The sequence below is a fragment of the Oryctolagus cuniculus genome, chromosome 14 (genome assembly GCF_964237555.1).
Source record: "Oryctolagus cuniculus chromosome 14, mOryCun1.1, whole genome shotgun sequence".
NCBI classification, from domain to species: domain Eukaryota; kingdom Metazoa; phylum Chordata; class Mammalia; order Lagomorpha; family Leporidae; genus Oryctolagus; species Oryctolagus cuniculus.
The window spans coordinates 77,651,547-77,672,416 of record NC_091445.1 but is presented as its reverse complement, the minus strand read 5'-3'; the positions used below and the strand labels follow the sequence as shown (position 1 = coordinate 77,672,416).

The 20,870-nt window shown below is 42.9% G+C and overlaps 1 long non-coding RNA gene across 1 annotated transcript in view; it reads left to right on the top strand.

The window, feature by feature from the left end:
- Positions 1-20,870, top strand: part of LOC127492822 (uncharacterized) — a 71,010-nt gene that overhangs the window by 36,373 nt on the left and 13,767 nt on the right. The window contains exons 2-3 of the long non-coding RNA XR_007922613.2: positions 20,108-20,240; positions 20,572-20,708. This is a non-coding gene — a long non-coding RNA (uncharacterized lncRNA). The remainder of the gene's footprint in view (positions 1-20,107; positions 20,241-20,571; positions 20,709-20,870) is intronic.

Sequence of the window (20,870 nt, the reverse complement as noted above, 5' to 3'; positions counted from 1 at the left end):
ATGTGGGTTAAACCCATTAAATATATACAGATTTTATGAGGGGAAAAAATGGGGAGGGTTGGGTGACCTCATCACACAATGCAAATATGACCTGCAGTGCAGGAGAGAGGACAGAAAGGGTGGTGGAAGCAGCTAAGGAAAGTTCCTCTAAGCCACCAGAAGCCTGCTGGCCACAGCAGTGAGAGGAATGCTGTCTCCAGACTGGGCCTTAATGTCCTTGCCGCGCTCAGCCACGGCTGGGAGCAGCCCCTGGGATGGATTTCAGAGCACAGCAGCTGGGGCCTTTGGAAAGAGGTGGGTGTGGCATGTTCTCACGGGGGCCACACATATGGAGTCATAGGGAGAGAAAGACAACCTGATTGTCCATCTCAGGGATGTGGGCAGACAATATGGACTGCACACAGATCAGGAAGCTGTTCTAACTCGCGAAGAATGGCATGTATGCCTAACAGCATGCCCGGGACTTCAAAACAGTGCAGAGTGAAAAACGAAGGGGAAACAGAATGAGCGTCCAGTGCAATGGCCTGTCCTAAATTTAAGATGCATATGTACATGCATACAAAATGCTACCACTCAATATGCAAACGTACACAAAATCAGCCAAAATCCTCTCATTGCGTCCCTTTAGAATGGTTGCTAGGGTGGGACATGAGCGTGAAAAAGGACTGAAGATAGGAACTCACACGCAAAGGTCTTACTGGGCTCAGGGAAGGCAGAGTGTCTTGAGTGGGGGACGAATAACTCAGCCTCATGGCCCTGAGAATCCCTAAAGGCATCAACACAGGGGCCACCTCCTGCCTCTCCCAAAGGCCCAAGCACAGAAACAGCCTCTTTGAATTCTTTATCACAGCAACGAGAGGAGCATTCTTCTAATATAAATATCACTGCTCCATGCAGGGTAGATGTCTACCCTGCCTGTGGCCCCTTAGATTCAGCTGGCTCTGCCCACGGCCTCGTCTTGTAGCAAATACAGATTCAGCCACAGCAGCAGCACCCAGCTTCCCAGGGAGCTGCTCGAGCCACCTGTCTGCCCACCCTACTCCACTCTCCCGCTGGGTAGCTACTGGAGTCTCCCTTCCTGCCCACTCCTCTGGGTCTCTTGTTTGCTTGTTCTTGTAATGGCTTCATTGAAACATAATTCATGACCAGACAATTCATGCATTGAAAGTATATCATTCAATGGTTTCTGTAGTTACAGCTTTGTGCAACCAACGCTAAACCAATTTTAGAACATTTTCATCATCTAAAAGAAACATTGCACATTACCCATCAATCCCCAATTCCTCCCCAACCCCAGGCCTAGATAACCACTAATCTACTAAACAAATAGATTTGTCTGTCCCAGACATTTCATATAAATGGAGTTCCACAGGATGTGGTCCTTGTGACTCGCTTCTTCCGTGGAGCATAAGGTCTTCAAGGTTCGTGTGTGCTATAGTGCATGCCAGCTCTTTATTCCTCCTGAGAGCTGACTGTTCTGTGGAATGGCACATTTTGTTTAAATTTCTTCAGTTAATAAGCATTTGGGTCGTTTCCACTTTTTTGGTGATCATGAATAATGGCAATAGACGTTTGTGTACACGTTTTTGTGAAGATCCATGGTTTCGTTTCTCTTGGGTATATCCCTGAGTGGAACTGCTGAGTCACGTGAGAACTCTCTGTGTAACCTTTTGCGGAACCAATGAGGAGCCTCCAAAGCAGCTGCATCATTTTACATTCCAACAGCAGTGTAGGAGAGCCCAGTTTTCCCAATACAATCATGTCTTTTCTAAATATGTAAAATTTAAATTTTTTTTGCTTGTTTATTTGAGAGTGAGAAAGACAGACATAGAGAGAGAGAAAGAAAGAGAGAGAGAGAGAGAGGTCTACCATCTGCTGGTTCACTCACCAAAGGCCAGGAACAACCAGACTGGGCCAGGCTAAAGTCAGGAGCCCAGAACTCCATTGAGGTCTCCCATGTGGGTGGCACAGAGCCAAGTACTTAAGTTATCATTTTCTGTCCCCCCTCTCCAACCAAAGTATGCATTAGCAGGAAGCTGGATTGGAAGCAAAGTAGGGACTCAACCCAGGGAAAGCCAATATAGGATTTAGCCATCTTAAGTGCTGCGTCCAATGCCTGCTCCTATGTCTCTTATTATGGTTCCCCAGTTCTTGTTACTGCTCTTGGATCCCCTGGAATCACTGACTGTAGCTGTCCTACACTCACTTGGCATGCTCCCTTGAATTCAGGGTTTTCTACGAAAGGCATCCTCTGCCACCTTGGGAAAATTAGTCCTCAGCTTCCTCCCCTGGGAAAAAAGGTTGCAGATAACAAGGTTCTCAGATTCTACTCCAAAATAAAACAGTACAAAAATGGGGAAATGAAAGGTGATTCATTGTTAGTTACCTTAACCCTTGTAATAGTTACTTTTATATGTCAGTTTGACTGGGTTAAAGAGTACCCAGATGGTGGAGAAAACATCGTTTCTAGGTGTGTCTGTGGAGTCATTTCTGGAAGAGGTTAGGGTGTGAATCAATAGACTGAGAAAAGCGAGATCATTCTCACAATGTGTGTGTGCATCATCCAGATGAGGGCCCAAAGAAAGCAAAAAGTGGAGGAAGGCTGCATTGTTCTCTCTTCTTGAGCTGGGACTTCCATTTTCTCCTGCTCTTAGACGTCAGAGTTTCTGATTTGCAGACTCTCAGACTTAGGCAGAATTACTTAACTTTCCTGGATCCCAGATTGCAGACCACAAATAGTAGGACTTCTTAGGCTCCTTAATCACATGAACCAATTTCACAAGAAATCTCTATCTGTCCATCTATCCATCCATCTATCCATTGTCTCTTTCTCTCTCTCTCAGTTCTGTTTTTTTTTTTTAAAGATTTATTTACTTGAAAGTCAAAGTTACAGAGACAGAGAGAGAGAGAGAGAGAGAGAGAGGTCTTCCATCTGCTGGTTTACTCCCCAATTAGCCGCAACAGCTGGAACTGTGCCAATCCAAAGCCAGGAGCCAGGAACTTCTTCCTGGTCTCCCAGGTGGGTTCAGGGGCCCAAGGGCTTGGGCCATCTTCTACTGCTTTCCCAGGCCATAGCAGAGAGCTAGATCGGAAGTGGAGCAGCTGGGACTTGAACCGGCGTCCATATGGGATGCCGGCATTGTGGACCCCTTAGCTTGTCACGCCAGCAACTGGAGCAAAGGAGAAATAAAAGAGCTGTAGACTTAGAAAAACAGAACTGAGGGGCCGGCGCCTGCTGACTTGGGACAGTAGCCAGTTCTGGGTGACAGCACAACCAACACATACAAAGGTAAGAAAGAAGAGGATCAGCATTTGGCATAAAAATAATAAATCACTGTTTTACTGAGAGTAATTCACAATTGATAATGTTAATTGTTTCTGTTATCAATGACTTCTCTTTTTGGCTGGTTTATTTAGAAACCCTGTTGGCAGTTGTACCATTTCTATGTGTTCTAGGCTGAAGAGTTCTAGTTCAAGGTGAAACAAACAGATCTTAAGATTATCATGACTACAGGAGAAATGCTACCAGCCCTCAGAAAAAAAATCAGGAAAGTCATGGACTGTGCTTCTGTTTAATGCTCTGTTCTCAAGCTGGGATCATTTGAGTAGAAGTTTCTGTCTCAGAAAATTGACTTAGATTTGGATTTTTTCAAATCTATTTGAATTTCACTCCAGAAAAACCAGGCTCAGTGAGTACACTTTCCTGCAGTAATTTTTCTATACTTTGCAGAGACCTTTACTAATAACCCTTTAAACTGGAAACAGATTAAATCTATTAACCAGTGTTTTCTCCCTTACTGTGGTCATTCACCAAATTGCTAGATTTAGCTAAAATACAGACAACCACATTTAAAGATATCCCACACATTGTCCTAGCATTTTAATAGAAATGACTCAATCAATTTAGTTTCATTTTAAAATGCAAGCGTTTTTAAAAGGTTTACTGTATTTAGTTGAAAGGCAGAGTGACAGAGGGAGAGAAAGAGGGGAAGAGAGATAGAAGGGGCATGGAGAGAGAGAGAGAGAGAGAGAGAGAGAGAGAGAGAGAGAGAATCATTTATCCACTCATTCACTTTCCAAATGGCTGCAATGGCCAGGGCTGGGCTGAACTGGCCTGGGCTGGGCTGGTCCAAGCCAAATCCAGGTGCCAGCAGCTCCATCCAGGTCTTCCACATGTGTTCAGGGGCCAAGGTGCATGAGCTATTTTTCGATGAAATCCCAGGAGAATTAGCAGGGAGCTGGATCAGAAGAGGAATAGCTGGGACTTAAACATCCACTTATATGGGATGCCAGCATTGCAGGTGGCAGCTTAACCGGCTGCACCACAAACACTTGCCCTAATGAGTTATATGTTTGTGTAACCACTACCATAAGCAAAATATATTGAGACCGGCACTGTGGTGTAGCAGGTAAAGCCACTGCCTGCAGTGCCGGCATCCGGTATGGGGTAGCAGTCTCAGCTGCTCCACTCCTTATCCAGCTCTCTGCTATGGCTTGGGAAAGCAGTGGAAGATGGCCCAGGTCCTTGGGCCCCTGCACCCGTGTGGGAGACCCAGAAGAAGCTCCTGGCTCCTGGCTTCGGATCAGCGCAGCTCCGGCTGTTTCGGCCATTTGGGGAGTGAACCAGCAGGTGGAAGACCTTTCTCTCTGTCTTTCCCTCTCTGTCTATAACTCTACCTTTCAAATAAATAAATAAATCATTAAAAAATATAGAACATTTATCTTTTTTTATAATGAATACTCCTATGTCTTCTAAGAATTTTAGCTTGTTTATTTATTTATTTATTTTTATTTGAAAGGCAGAGCAAGACAGAGAGAGCTCTCCTATCCACTGGGTCACTTCCCAAATGCCTACAATAGCTTGACTGGGCCAGTCCAAAGCCAGGAACCAGGAATTCAGTCCAGGCCTCCCATGTGGGAAGCAGGGACCCATCACCTGCTGCCTGCTAGAGGATGCATTATCAAGAAGCTAGAGCAGAAGCAGAGGTGGGACTCCAACCCAGGCACTTCAATGGGGGATGCAGGCATCCCAAGTGATGACTTAACCTCCTGTCCCCAATATAGAATATTTCTTTTTTTTTTTTTTTTGACAGGCAGAGTTAGACAGTGAGAGAGAGAGACAGAGAGAAAGGTCTTCCTTCTGTTGGTTCACCCCCTAAATGGCCACCAGGGCCAGAGCTGCACTGGTCTGAAGCCAAGAGCCAGGTGCTTCCTCCTGGTCTTCCATGCGGGTGCAGGGACCCAAGCACTTGGGCCATCCTCCATTGCCTTCCTGGGCCACAGCAGAGAGCTGGACTGGAAGAGGAGCAACCGGGATAGAATCTGGCACCCCAACCGGGACTAGAACCTGGGGTGCCGGTGCTGCAGGCGGAGGATTAGCCAAGTGAGCCGTGGTGCCAGCCCCCAATAGAATATTTCTACTACCCTTTCCTCTTGCCTTTTGCTGCCAATCCTCATCTACCTTCTGAAAAGCACTAAACTATTGTCTGTTAGTAGGTTAGTTTTGTAATTTCAAGGGTTTATTTTTTAAATATATATTTTTATTGTATTACACTTTTTTATTTTATTTTTTAAGGAATACAAATTTCATAAGTACAACATTAAATGAAGTCAGTCTTCTCACATACCCCCTCTTACCCACACTACCACCCCTCCTCCTCCCTCTCCCCTTGCCAGTCCCTTTCTCCATTAAGATTCATTTTCAATTAACTTTGTACTCAGAAGACCAACTCTATACTAAGTAAAGATTTCAACAATTTGCACATGCGCATGCACACACACACACACACACAAACTGAGAACTAGTTTTACAGTTAACTCATAATACAACTCATTGAGGACAGAGGTCCTGCATGGGGAGTTAGTGCACAGTGACTCCTGTTGTTAATTTAACAATTAACACTTTAATGTATGATGTCAGTGACCACCTGAAGCTCTTGACATGAGCTGCCTAGATTATGGAAGCCTTTGAGTCTACAAACTCTTTCAGTATTTGGATAAGGCCATAAGCAAAGTAGAAGTTCTCTCCTCCCTTTAGAGAAAAGTACATCCTTCTTTGATGATCATTTCTTTCCACTGGGGTCTCACAGAGATCCTTCATGAAGGTCATTTTTTGCCACAGTGTCTTGGCTTTCCATGCCTGAAATATTCTCACATGATTTTCAGCCAGACCAGGAAGACTTAAGGGCTGATTCTGAGGACAGAGTGTTACTTAAAGGGATTGTCATTCTATGAGTCTGCTGTGTGGACTGCTTCCCGTGTTGGAACACTTTCTCCTTTTTAATTCTATGTATTATTATTATTACCAGGCACATGATCATATTTACATGATCACTTTAACACTTAATCCTATATATATATGTTCATTTTAACACAAAATATGATCACCTTAACAATTAAGATGGCATTTTCGCCACCAAGCTTAATGGGATTTGGAGTTCCATGACAAATTTTTAAACTGTATCCTTAGAAAAAAATCCATAGGAATGTATGCAGAACTATACAGCTTTACTGTTACAAACTTCCTCCTCCCTCTTTTATTCCCACTCTTATTTTTAAGAGATCTATTTGAAATTGACTTCATATACATATGATTAACTCTGTGCTAAGTAAAGAGTTCAACAAATAGTATGAAGGAAAAAAAAGATGAAACTGTTCTTGACAGTAAAGACAAGGGCAACTCAAGTCATTGCTTCTCAAAGTGTCAATTTCACATTTACAGATTTTATTTTAGGTACTCTATTAGTTCTCACAGATCAGGGAGAATGTATGGTATTTGTCCCTTTGGGATTGGCTTATTTCAATAAGTATGATGCTTTCCAGATTCATCCATTTTGTTGCAAATGACCATATTTCATTTTTTAGCACTGTGTAGTATTCCATAGTGTACATATCTCATAATATCTTTATCCAGTCTTTGGTTGATGGACATTTAGGTTGATTCCATGCCTTAGCTATTGTGAATTGAGTTGCAATAAACATGGAGGTGCAGATAGCTCTTTTGTTTACTGATTTCCTTTCCCTTGGATAAATTCCCAGGAGTGGGATGGCTGGGTTGGTCATATGGTAGGTCTATATTCAGATTTCTGATCTATCTCCATACTTTTTTTCATAGTGGCTTTACCAGTGTACATTCCCACCAACAATGGATTAAGGAACCTTTTTCTCCACATCCTCGCCAGCATCTGTTTGTTGATTTCTTTAGGAAAGCCATTCTAACTGGAGTGAGGTGAAACCTCATTGTGGTTTTAATTTGCATTTCCCTGACAGCTAGTGATCCTGAACATTTTTTTCATGTGTCTGTTGGCCATTTGGATTTCCTCTTTTGAAAAATATCTATTTAGGTCCTAGGTCTATCTCTTAACTGGGTTATTTATTTTGTTGTTGTGGAGATTCTTGATCTCTTTGTAGATTCTGGTTATTAATCCTTTATCGGTTGCATAGTTTGCAGATAAGTTCTCTCATTCCATTAGTTGTCTCTTCACTTTCCTAACTGTTTCTTTGGCTGTACAGAAAACTTCTCAATTTGATGTAATCCCATTTGTTAATCTTGGCTTTGACCATCTGTACCTCTGGGGTATTTTCCAAGAACTCTTTTCTTGTGCCAAATTTTTAGAGGATTTCCCCAATGTTCTTTAATAATTTGATAGTGTTGGGTCATAGATTAAGATCACTCAAAATGGATGTGCTTTTGGAAGAATGGACATTTTGATGATATTGATTCTTCCAATCCTTGAACATGGAAGATATTCCATTTTTTGTACCTTCTTCAATTTCTTTCTTTAATGTTTTGTGATTCTCATCATAGAGATCTTTGACATCTTTGGTTGAATTTATTCCAAGGCATTTGACTTTTTTTGTAGCTATTGTGAATGGGATTGATCTTAGAAGCTTGATCTCTGTCTTGGCCTTATCTGTGTATACAAAGGCTATTGATTTTTGTGTACTGACTTTATATCCTCCTATTACCAAACTCTTCTATGAGTTCCAATAGTCTCTTAGTGGAGTCTTTTAGATCCCCTATATATAGAATCGTGTCAGCTGCAAATAAGGATAGTTTGACTTCTTCCTTCCCAATTTGTATTCCTTTGATTTCTTTGTCTTGCCTAATGGCTCTGGCTAAAACTTTCAGGACTATATTGAATAGAAATGGTGAGAGTGAACATCCTTTTCTGGTACCAGATCTCAGTAGGAATACTTCCAACTTTTCCCCATTCCATAGGATGCTGGCTGTGGGTTTGTCATAAATTGACTTGATTGTGTTGAGGAATGTACTTTCTATACCCAATTTGCTAAGAGTTTTCATCATGAAAGGGTGTTATATTTTATCAAATGCTTTCTCTGCATCTATTGAGATAATCATACGGTTTTTGTTCTGCAGTTTGTTAATGTGATGTATCACATTGATTTTTGCAAACGTTCAACCATCCTTGCATACCAGAGATAAATCCGACTTGGTCTGGGAGGATGATTTCTCTGATGTGTTGTTGGGTTTGATTGGTTAGAATTTTGTTGAGGATTTTTTCATCTACGTTTACCAGGAAAATTGGTCTGTAATTCTCTTTCCTTGTTGCATCTTTTTCAGGTTTAGGAATTAGGGTGATGCTGGCTTCATAGAATCAATTTGGGAGGATTCCCTCCCTTTCAATTGTTTTGAATAACTTGAGAAGAATTGGAGTTAGTTCTTCTTCAAATGTCTGATAGAATTCATCAGTGAAACCATCTGGTCCTGGGCTTTTCTTTGTGGGGAGGGTCTTTATTGCTGATTCAATTTCTGTCTTGGTTATGGGTCTATTTAGGTTTCTATGTCTTCATGGCTCAATTTAGGTAGGTGTGTGAGTCCAGGAATCTATCCATTTCTTCTCGGTTCCCAGTTTGCTGGCATACAGCTCTTTATAGTAATTTCTGGTGATTCTTTTTGTTTCTGAGGTGTCTGCTGTTACATTTCCTTTTCATCTCTAATTTTATTGATTTGGGTCTTCTCTCTGCTTTTTTTGGTTAGTTGGACCAATGGTGTGTCAATTTTGTTTATTTTTTCAAAAAAACAGCTCTTTGTTTTGCTGATTTTTTATTTTTTATTCAATTTTGTTGATTTTTCTCTAATTTTAATTATTTCTTTTCCCCTACAGTTGGGTTTGGTGTGCTGATGTTTTTCTAGATCCTTTAGGTGCATTGATAGCTCATTCATTTGGTGCATTTCCAATTTCTTGATGTAGGCTCCTCTTAACTTTCCTCTTAACACTGATTTTGCTGTGTCCCATTAGTTTTGATATGTTGTATTTGTCTTCATTTGCTTCCAGAAATTTTTTGATTTCTCTTTTGATTTCCTCTATGACCCACTGTTCATTCAGGAACATGTTGTTCAGTCTCCATGTGTTTGCATATGTTCTAGAGATTCCTGGGTTTCTGATTTCCAGCTTCACTCCATTGTGGTCAGAGAAGATGCATGGTATGATTTCGATTTTTTTGAATTTGTTGAGACTTCCTTTATGGCCTAGTATGTGGTTGATCCTAGAGAAAGTTCCATGCACTGGTGAGAAGAATGTGTATTCTGCAACTCTAAGATGAAAAGTTCTGTAGATATCTGTTAGATCCATTGGTATATAGTATCGATTAAATCTGCTGTTTCCTTGATGATTTTGAGTCTGGTTGGTCTGTCCATTGCTGATAGTGGGGTATTGAAGTCCCCCATGACTATTGTATTGGAGTCTATGTCTCCCTTTATTTTTTTAAGATTTATTTATTATTTATTTGAAAGTCAGAGTTACACAGAGAGAGGAGAGGCAGAGAGAGAGAGAGAGATTTTCCATCTGATGGTTCACTCTCCAAATGGCCGCAACGTCCAGAGCTGTGCCAATCCGAAGCCAGGAGCCAGGAGCTTCTTCCGTGTCTCCCACGTGGGTGCAGGGGCCCAAGGACTTGGGCCATCTTCTGCTGCTTTCCCAGGCCATAGCAGAGAGCCAGACAGCAAGTGGAGCAGCTGGGTCTCGAACTGGTGCCCATATGGGATGCAGGCACTTCAGGCCAGGGCGTTAACCCACTGTGCCACAGCACTGGCCCTATGTCTCCCTTTAGCTCCCTGAACATTTCTTTTAAATAGCCTGGTGCCCTGTAATTAGGTGCATATACTTTTATAATAGCTACATCTGCCCATTGAATTGATCCCTTAATCATTACATATTGCCCTTCTCTGTCTCTTTTAATAGTTTTTGTGTTAAAGTCTATTTTGTCTGATATTAGGATGGCTATATAAGCTCTGTTTTGGTTTCTGTTGGCATGGAAGATCTTTTTCCATCCTTTCTCTTTTAGTCTGCATGAATCTTTGTTGGTGGAATGTGTTTCTTATAGTGAACAAATACAGGGTTTTTGTTTTGTTTTTTTTTTTTTTAATACATTCAGCCAGTCTGAGTCTTTTAACTGGAGAGTTGAGGCCATTTACATTCAAGGTGTCTATTGATAAGTAACAACTTTGTCCTCCCATTTTTCTAAAAATATTCCTTTTTTACTTTGAATTTCCTTTGAACTTTTACTGAGAGATTTTCTTCCTTTACCTTCTTTCTTAGTGATGACCATGTTTCTCTGTTTCTGTGTGCAGCACATCCTTAAGCATCTTTTGTAAGGCTGGATGGGTGGTGACAAATTCTTTCAATTTCTATTTATTATGGAAGGTCTTTATTTCACCTTCATTCATAAATGAGAACTTTGCAGGGTATAGTATTCTGAGTTGACAGTTTTTTTTCTCTTAATACTTGGAATATATCTCACTATTCTCTCCTAGCCTTTAGGGTTTCTGATGAGAAGTCCTCTGTGAGTCTAACTGAAGATCCTCTGAAAGTAATCTGGTGTTTCTCTTGCACAAATTTTAAAATCTTTTCTTTATGTTTTACTGTGGTGAGTTTGAATACAATGCGTTGTCGTGAAGATTTAGTCTCGTCATGTCTATTAGGAGTTCTATGTGCTTCCTATACTTGGATGTCCCTTTCTTTTTCCAAATTAGGTAAGTTTTCTGTTATTATTTCACTAAAAAGGCCTTCTAATCTTTTCTCTCTTTCCACATCTTCAGGATGTCCTAGAACCTGTAGATTGGGTCATTTGATAGTATCCAGTAGATTCCCAACAGTGTTTTTTAGTTTTCTAATTTCCTCTTCTTGTCTTTGGTTTGACTGTATAATTTCCTGTGCTGTGTCTTCTAAATCTGATATTCTTTCTTCTGCTTCACTGATTCTGTTGTTAAGGCTTGCCACTGCATTTTAAAAAATTTCTTCTATTGAATTCTTCTTTTCATCTTTATTTCTCTTTAAGATCTCAATTTCATGAGATAAATTTTTTTTCACGTCCTGTATGGATTTCAGTAGTTCATGTATTTGCTTCTGATTACTTCTGTGTAATCTTATGATCAATTTTTTGAATTCCATTTCTTGCATTTCTTCCATCTCATCATCTTCACAAGCTAGTATGAAGTGTTGTATTCTTTTTTTTTATTGTGTAATTACAGAAGTCTATTGTTACCTTTTTTTAATTTTAATTTTTAAAAATTTTTTATAATTTTTATCTAGAAGTGTTGTATTCTCTTGAGGGTGTCATGTTGTCTTCCTTATTCTTGTTTCCCGAGTTGATGCATTTGTTATTCCTCAGTTGTGGAGATACTCATTAGTTTCTTCTGTGTTTTTTTGCTGTGATGGCTTTTATCTTTGTACTACGCCTCTGTAGATAAGTCGAGTACCTCCCTTCAGTGAATATCTAGAGGCTTGTAGTGGGTGTGGCCAGGGAGCTCTGTTCAGTTCTCCAGGATGAAGGGCATGTGTAAAGTGACACAGCCAGATTTGGCGAGGTAAATCTTCTCTCTTTTTTTAAAAATCAGATGGGAAGTTTATTCTGTTCAGCTGAGCTCTTCTCCTCAAAGGAGACCAGTGCCTGAGTGCTAGCCCCCGTGGGTATAATATTCTTCCACTCTGCCTCAAAGACCACACAAGGATCCGTGCAGTCCTCAGTGTAAATTCAGCTTCCTCAGCAATGTTCCTCACCAGGGAACCAGGAAGCCCTGAGCACATGGGGTCTCCCACAGTGACTGCCCAAAGTCCCAGCCACACCATGAGTCCTCCCACACACCTTCAGTTTTTTTCACAGTCCGGCACAGTAGTCTCCCACAGTGACGAGCACATAAGCCCCCTGTTAGTTCTCACCACCAAAGTCAGTAGTCTCCACTTGGCTGGTTGCTGGGCCCAGCTGTTACGTATGTCCAAAATGGCACTGCTCTATTGGCTTGATACAGGATGCCGTTGTAGAGTAATCAGGGAGGGAGAAATGTGTCCCTCCTTTTTTTTCTCCTCTAGTTTGGCAGGTACACTATCCTCCACCATGCTCCCAGCCAGTTTCCCTCTAGGCTCTTCCGGCAGCTTTTAGTGCCAGTGGCTTGGGCTGCTATGGTCTGGTCTCACCTCACTTTCCATTACTGGTACGGAGGCTGTTGGCTGTTGGAGTCCTGAGTTGTGGGCATCCAAGCCCTCCACTGTGTCACTCTAATTTGTGTGAGGTTTCCTCTGCCATTTTCTCCCTAACTGTTCCCTGAGGCTGCACTCTCTCCACTTTTTAAAAACTATCTTCTCTTGGACTAAAGCAATAAGCTCCTTCCTTATTCCACCATCTTGGATCTCCTCAAGGGTTTAATGTAAGTAGAACAACAGTGTTTTTGAGATTTAGCCACATAGTTTTATATATACCAGTTGCTAACTCAGGAATGAAAAACTGGTTTAACGTTGAAAATCAGTAACTATGATTCACTGCATGGCCAGATAAAGGTGATAACCTAAACACAAGATTGTCTGAAAATATGCAGAAAAGGTGCTTGACAAAATGCAGGCCACAATAATGATAAATATTCTCAGCAAATGTAATCGAAGGGTATGTCCTCAATGTGAAAAAGGGCATCTACAGGAAAGAATCTTAATGGCTGCATTGGTTATCTATGGCTGTGTAACAAATCGCCCCATAATCTAGCAACTTAAGCAATTAATATTTACCATCTCATAATTTTAGGGGCTAGGAATTTGAGAGCAGGTTTACTGCGTGGATTTGGCTGAAGTTTTCTCATGAAGTTGCAATCAGAATGTCAGCTGGTGTTAGAGTAATCTGAAGGCTTGAGTGAGTTTGGAGGATTCACTTTTTTTTTTTTTTTAAAAGGATTATTTTATTTATTTGAAAGACAGAGAGACAGAGTTACAGAGAGAGGTAGAGACAGAGAGAGAGGTCTTCCATTCTACTGGTTCACTCCCCAAATGACCACAACAGCCAGAGCTGTGCTGATCTGAAGCCAGGAGCCAGGAGCTTCTTCCAGGTCTCTCATGTGGGTGCAGGGGCCTAAGGACTTGGGCCATCCTCTACTGCTTTCCTGGGCCATAGCAGAGAGCTGGATCAGAAGAGGCGCAGCCGGGACTAGAACCGGCGCCCATATGGGATGCCAGTGCTTCAGGCCAGGGCGTTAACCTGCTGCGCCACAGCGCTGGCCCCAAGGAGGATTCACTTCTAAAGTCTCTCATTCACAAGCTGCTGATGGAAGGCTTCAAGTCCAATGTTGCTATTTGCAGGAGGCCTCCATTCCTCACCGTATGGGTCCCTTCCTCAGATCTCTCAAGTGACCTCATGGATTGGAACATTGCTTCCCCCAGAGTGAGTGATCCAAGAGAAAGAAAGCAACTAGGAAATCACTATGCCTTTTTAAAAATGTTATTTATTTATTTTCCTTTTTTTTTATTTAGAGGGAGGGAGGGAGGGAGAGAAAGAGAGAAAGAGAGAGAGAGAAAAGAAGAAAGCACTTCCATCTGCTGGTTTACTCCACAATGACCAGGGCTGGGCCTGGCGGAAGCCAAGAGCTGGGAACCCAATCCGGGTCTCCCATGTGGGTGGCAGGGACCTAACTACTTGTGCTGTCACCTGCTGCTTCCGGGGGTACACATTATCAGGAAGCTACAACCAGGAGGACTTGAACCTAGGTATTGCAATATGGGATGTGGCTGTTTTAACTGCTAGACCAAATCCCACCTCTGCAATGCCTTCTCTGACTTAGTCTCTATTGATCACATACCATCACTTCCACCAGAGTCTAGTCAATAGAGAAAGTCACTAACTACAGTCCACATTCAAAGGGAAAAGAACTAAGTTCCTCTTTTTAAAAATTATTCCTTGAGAGGGAGAGAGCGAGCGAGAGAGTGAGAGAGTGTGCTTCCATCTTCTGGTTCACTTTCCAAATGGCTGCAATAGCTGAGGCTGGGCCAGGTTGACGCGAGAACCTCAAAACTCCATCCAGGTCTCCCACATGTGTGTCAGGGGCCCAAGTACTTGGGCCATCTGCTGCCTTCCTAGCTGTACTAGCAGGGAGCTGGATCAGAAGCAGAGCAACTGGACTAGAACCAAAGCTCCAATATGAGATACTGGCATCACATTGTGCCAGGATACCACCCTCACCAAATTATTTTAATAGAAAAAATTTCCCCCAAAATGATAGACAATTGTGTATTTATATGTAAGAAAAATTAACCTTGACTATTAAACTGATACTATACATAAAAATTAACTCAAAATTGATCATCTGGGTCGGCATTTAGTATGGCAGGTAAGCCATCATGTGGGATGTTTGCATCCCCTATCGGAGTGCCCGAGTTTGAGCCTGATTCCAGCTCTGTGATAATGTGCACCCTGGAGGCATCAGATAACGGCTTCAGTATTTGGGGGTGGGGGAGTGCCTTACACCCATGTGGGAAATCTGGATTGAGTTCTGAGTCCCTGGTTTTGGTCTGGCCCAGCCCCAGCTGTTATGGAATTTAAAGAGAGACCCATCATAAGGGAGATTCTCTCTCTCTCTCTCTCTCTCTCTCTCTCTCTGACACTATCTCGCTCTTTCTCTGTGTGTGTGTGTGTGTGTGTGTGTTTCTGTGTCCACCTTTTGAATAAACAAATAAAATTAATGAAAATTTTAAAAATGCACCACTGCTCTAAATGGTAAAGTTAAAGTTATTATATATCTTGAAAAAGCTATCATTAGTCAAGATTCTCATGTTCATGGGTTGGAAGAGAGCAGAAGTGATAGATAGATAGATAGATAGATAGATAGATAGATAGATAGATAGACAGACAGAAAGATAGATGCTAAATAAATTATTGACAGAAAGATAGATGAGAGCTAGCTAGACAGACAATCTGTCTATGAGAAGAAACTTCTTATGGGAATTGTCTCACTACATTAGAGGAGGGAAGTTTGTGGCTCAGTTGCAGTCCAAAAAGCCTGACAACTTGGGAGCCACTGGTGTGTCAGAGTCCAAAGGCCAGAGAACCTGACGTTCTCATGTCCAAGGTCAGGAGAAGCTCCAGATGAGAGAATGAATCCTTTCCTCTGTGTTTTAGGTCTATCTCTGCCTTCAGCTCATTGAATGGCACCTGCCCATCCTCACACTGGATGAGGATGACTTTCCTAATCCAGTCCACTGATTCCAATGTCAATTTCTCCCAGAAACACCCTCAGTCTTAACTCAGAAATAATGCTTTACCAGCTACCTGAGTGTGCCTTAACTTATTCAAACTGACACCTTGAATTAACCATCCCAAAGATATGGGCATGGGGCAGGTGTTTGGTGCCACAGTTAACCTGCTGCGCTTGGAACACCCTCTGCTCTCCATTCCAGCTACCTTCTAATGCATGCCTTAGGACATCGGCTGGCAGCTCAAGTTGGATCCCTGCTACTTACATGGGAGACCTGGATTGAGTTTTCCAGCTTCTGGCTTCAGGCTGGCCCAGCCCTGGCTGTTGTGGGTATTTGGAAAGTGACTCAGTAGATGGGAGATTTCTTATGATCTGTCTCTCTGCCTTTCAAATAAAAATTAAAGAACTACAAAGATAAAGGAGATAATCTTTGAAAACTTGGAGTAAAAACTACAAAAGCCACAAATTATCATTAATTAAGCACAAAAGCAAGAAATTGACACACTGGATTTCATTAAAATGAGAGTATTCTGTTCTTTAAGAGTAACTTGACGGCCGGCACCATGGCTCAATAGGCTAATCCTCCGCCTTGTGGTGCCGGCACACCAAGTTCTAGTCCCGGTCAGGGCGCCGGATTCTGTCCCGGTTGCCCTTCTTCCAGGCCAGCTCTCTGCTATGGCCTGGGAAGGAAGTGGAAGATGGCCCAAGTGCTTGGGCCCTGCACCCGCATGGGAGACCAGGAAAAGCACCTGGCTCCTGGCTTCTGATCAGCGCGATGCACCAGCCGCAACGTGCTGGCCACGGCGGCCATTGGAGGGTGAACCAATGGTGAGAGGAAGACCTTTCTCTCTCTCTCTCTCTCACTGTCCACTCTGCCTGTCAAAAAAAAAAAAAAAAAAAAAAAAACAACTTGAACCAGAACAAGAGGATCAGAGTGGAGAGGCTGTGTGTATAGCAGGTGTTAAGATCCTCGTTGATGATTGGCAGTGGTCAGTCGGTAAATGACAGTGGCTGGGAGGGGAGGCAGTATGAGTAGCTGCTAGGATTCTCAGAGGATGGAGCACCTTGACCTTGGACTACCGGAACAAGGACACTCCCTCTGACCCTGAGGTTTGTGACTCTGAAAGGATAGGATCTGGGGGGATCAGGGAGAGGAAGTAGAACTCAGTCTCAGCAGGGGTGGAGGGGAAGGTCGGGGGGAGTTTCAGGATGTAAAGGGTGTTGAGCAGAGGGTACCTTGGTGCACTCAGGATGCTTTAATAAAAATACAATGACTCGGTGGCATTGAGAACAAACCCTTGGAGCCCGAGTGGTGGCACAGCAGGTTAAGTCCATGTGAACGCTGGTTCAAGTCCCGGCTGTTCTACTTCCAATCCAGCTCCCTGCTAATGTGCTTGGGAAAGCAGTGGGGGATGGCCCAAGTACTTGGACCTCTACCTCTACTTGAGAAATCTGGATGAAGCTCCTGGCCTCTGGTTTCAGCCTGGCCCAGCCCTGGCCATTGCAGCCATTTGGAGTGTGAATCAGTTGGACAGAAGATCTCTTTCATTGTCTCTCCCTCTCTGTCTGTAATGCTGCCTTTCAAGCAAATGGATCAATGTTAAAAACAACAACAAACATTCATTCCTCACAGTTCCAGAAGCTGGGAAGTCTCAGCTCAAGGTGCCAGCAGATTCCATGTCTTCTGGTTTGCAGATGGCTGCCTTCTCCTGTATCCTCAATGGAGGAAGGGGTGAGGGAGCTTTTATGTGTCTGAATCCCATTCATGTGCACCCACTGTATGATCTGATGGCCACACAAAGGCCCCACCTCCAACATGGAGAATCTGTTTGCAGTGTGAGACTGAGTTTCCCTTCCCTTCTTGGTCCACAAAAGTGGAACCCGAATCTTGTGTCCCAACATGCTGGGCTGCAGCAAGAGTGTGCAGAGGTGGGAGTATGGGCCAAGGGTCACTCTTGACTGAGGGGGTGGACAGTGGTCTCCAGCCTTGCTTCTGCCATTGGCACCTAATGTGGTTTTTAGAACTTAATCAGGGATATCCCTATGAGACCTTTAACACTCTTACTAAAAAAGACTTGTAGAGGGATAGGCATCTTTTAACAAGTGTTAAAAAAAATTATTGTTTGGAGCTAGTGCTGTGGCTTAGCAGGTAAAGCTGCCACCTGCAGTGGCAGCATCCCAAAAGGGTTCCAGTTCAAGTCCCAGCTGCTCTACTTCTGATATAGCTCTCTGCTATGGCCTGGGAATGCTGTAGAAGGTGGCCCAAGTCCTAGGGCCCTTGTACCCATGTGGGAGATCTAGAGGGAGCTACTGGCTCCTAGCTTTGGATCCACCCAGCTCCAGCCATTGTGGCCATTTGGGGAGTGAGGCAGTGGATAGAACACCTCTCTCTCTCTCTGTCTGTCTCTCTCTCTCTCTGCCTCTGCCTCTTTGTAACTCTGCCTTTCAAATAAATAAATGCATAAATCTTTTAAAAATTCTGTTTTACCCCCTCAGTCCATTTTTAAATGTTTTATTTATTTCATTTAATTCATTCATTTACTTGAAAGGCAGAGAGAGAGAGAGAGAGAGAGAAAGAGAGAGAAATATCTTCTATCTGCTTCTTCACTCTTCAAATGCCTGCTACAGCCAGGGCTGGACTATGTTGAAACCAGGAGCCAGGTACTCCACCCAGGTCTCCCAAATGTGTGTTGAGAACTCAAGTCCTTGAGTTCTGGAGTTCTTGTATCTGCTGCCTCCCAGGGGCATTAGCAGGAAGCTGGAATGGAAGAGGCAAGACTCCATCTGAGACAGTCTGACATGGGATGAGGTGTCCCAAGCGCAACTTAACTTCCTGCATCGTCACACCTGTCACACTCTTCCGATAATTTTTAACATGCTGTTTGAGCATGGTCTAGGGTAGTGTTACTCAAAGTGTGGTCCCACAGACTGTTATCAGTCTCTGACCCTAAGGGGCTGATATTGCAGTCTCAGTCTACTCACTGATTCCTTTATTGAGAATGTTTTGCTGTGCAAAAATGTCAGCTAAGATTCGTGCTTAATGACTCCAGTGCATGGTGACATAGTTTATTTACTTTCTGGCTCAAGCTCCATGACTTGTCGCTGCCGCAGTCCACACTTGGAGCAGCTCTGATCATGAACTAAGGTCTTTGGGGGGGGTCATAAAATCAATTTTGGGAACTTCAACCTTTAAAAAAAAACTAACAGAATAGAAAACTAACAGAATATATGCTAATTAGAAAGGGAAAGTATTGTTTTATAAAACTACTGTCTCAGCATCTATGTGTACATATACAAACACTCACCCACGTGTACTGGGTCACAATGTAAAAACTGTAAGTTTCTAACTGGGGATATTGAAAAGCACTGGCCTAAGGAAATATGGAAACAGCTGTGCTGATCTCTGGCTGGACGGTGGCTCGCTTGGCTCCCAGATCTTCAGCCACACACCGGCAGCAGGGACTGCGATTGATTCGCATTCCTCGGTCTACTCGAGTCCCCTGCAGGCAGCACCTGGTTCTTCATCTCTGCCTGAAGGTGTCCTCTGGGCGATGCAGTAGCTCAGTCTTCATGAAGGGTGGGTTAGAAGCCCAGAAAAAGAGCTTTAACCTTGGCTTCTATATTTTACTCTACACAGAGGTCAACTCAAAATGTATCAAAAGTGGGGCCAGTGTTGTGATGTGCTGGGTTAGGCTGCCGTCTGCGACACTGGCATACCATAGAGGCACCAGTTCACATCCCAGCTGCTCCACTTCCAATCTAGCTCCCTGCTGGTGCTCCAGGGGAAGCAGCGGGAGAAGTCCCAGGTGTTTTGACCTGGGTGAAGCTCCTGGCTGCTGACTTCAGCCTGGCCCAGCCCTCGCTGTTTCAGACACTTGGGGAGTGAACCAGCAGGTGGAAGATCATTCTCTCTTTTCTCCCTCTCTTTCTCTCTGTAACTCTGCCTTGCGAATAAATAAAATAATCTTTTTTTAAAAAAGAAAATTAGTTCTTTTTTTAAAAAAATGATAAGTCTGAATGGAGAATAGTGATTCTATTGGAGGCTGGGAAGAGTGGGGAGAGGTAGAGGAAGGAGTAAGGTAGAAAGAATAAATTCAACTTAATATCGCATGGCGTGGGGGACACTGTAGTTCACAATAACAAGTATATATTTTACGAATTAATAGGAGAGAAGAGTTCAAAGACTCCAATTATAAAATAATGATAGGAAGATGGAAATGTTAATTATCCTAATTTGTATGCATTTGTTGAAATATCACACTGTACCCATAAATATGTATACTTAAGTGCTGATCAAAAAATTTTAAGTGTTTAAGAAGATGACAATGCTAGCTAACATGATTTGATTCTTATACATTGCATACATGTATTGAATTATCCCATTGTACCCCATAAATATATACAATTAAATTAATAATTAAATCTTGGAAAATAAAGTGTCAAGGAGTTAATGCTGGGGTAGGGTGGGAATTGGTGGACGAAACTACAGTTTCCTTGGCCCTCTACAGTACTGCACAGGTTTCAGGCGTTACACACCATTTCTAAGAGGGTCCTTGGTGGGACCCACCCTGCTGGCAACCTCTCACTAATGCACCCTTTATTGACTTCCTCCCTTCTTCGTCTCATCTTTTGCAGTGCAATATCTTCCAAATAAATGACTTCATCCAAATCTTTGTTTTTGGAAGAATTCAGACCTAGTCAATGAGGCACGGAGCTCCACCTCGTTGTTAGAAGAATTGCCTTTCTTTCACCATTTCTAATGTGCCAGGTAAGATGAGAGGCATGCTACATAAGTGATCTCATGTCATCTTTACACACAGATTGAGAGGAGGAAACTAAAGTTCATTTAAATTGAATGACTTACCTGCGGTGACATGGCCAATCAACAGGGGACTCTTCCATCTGACCCCAGATTTGTTTTATTCCAATGCCTATTATGCTGTTACTCTGTTATATATTCCTTCTACTGTATATCTCCCTGGCCCATAGTGTTACTGGCCATGTAACAATTTTTCCAAGTTAACATAATCTCATTTTCTGGAACTGTCCATTTCTGAGCCTGTGCCATTAATTTCATTTCCTCTCCTTCCTCTGAACAGAGAGGAACAAATCCCAGAGGCTGTATTTCTCAGGCTCCAGGATCCACTAGCTTCTTCCTGGGTTCCAGCAATAAGAGGCACCAAGAAGAAAGCAGAGGGAGGAAGAGAGAAGTCAGGCTGTGTGTCTGTGTCTCCAGGTACAGCTCCCACTTCTTCAGCTCCACCTAGTGTGACACACTGTGGTTCCAGCTTCCCCCAGAGGCTCTGGCCTCTGACCCTAGTGACACTCACTCCTCCTTTGTCCCTCCAGCTCAGGAGTGGCATCAATGTTCTGCTTCTGTGAGCCTCTGGATTGCTTC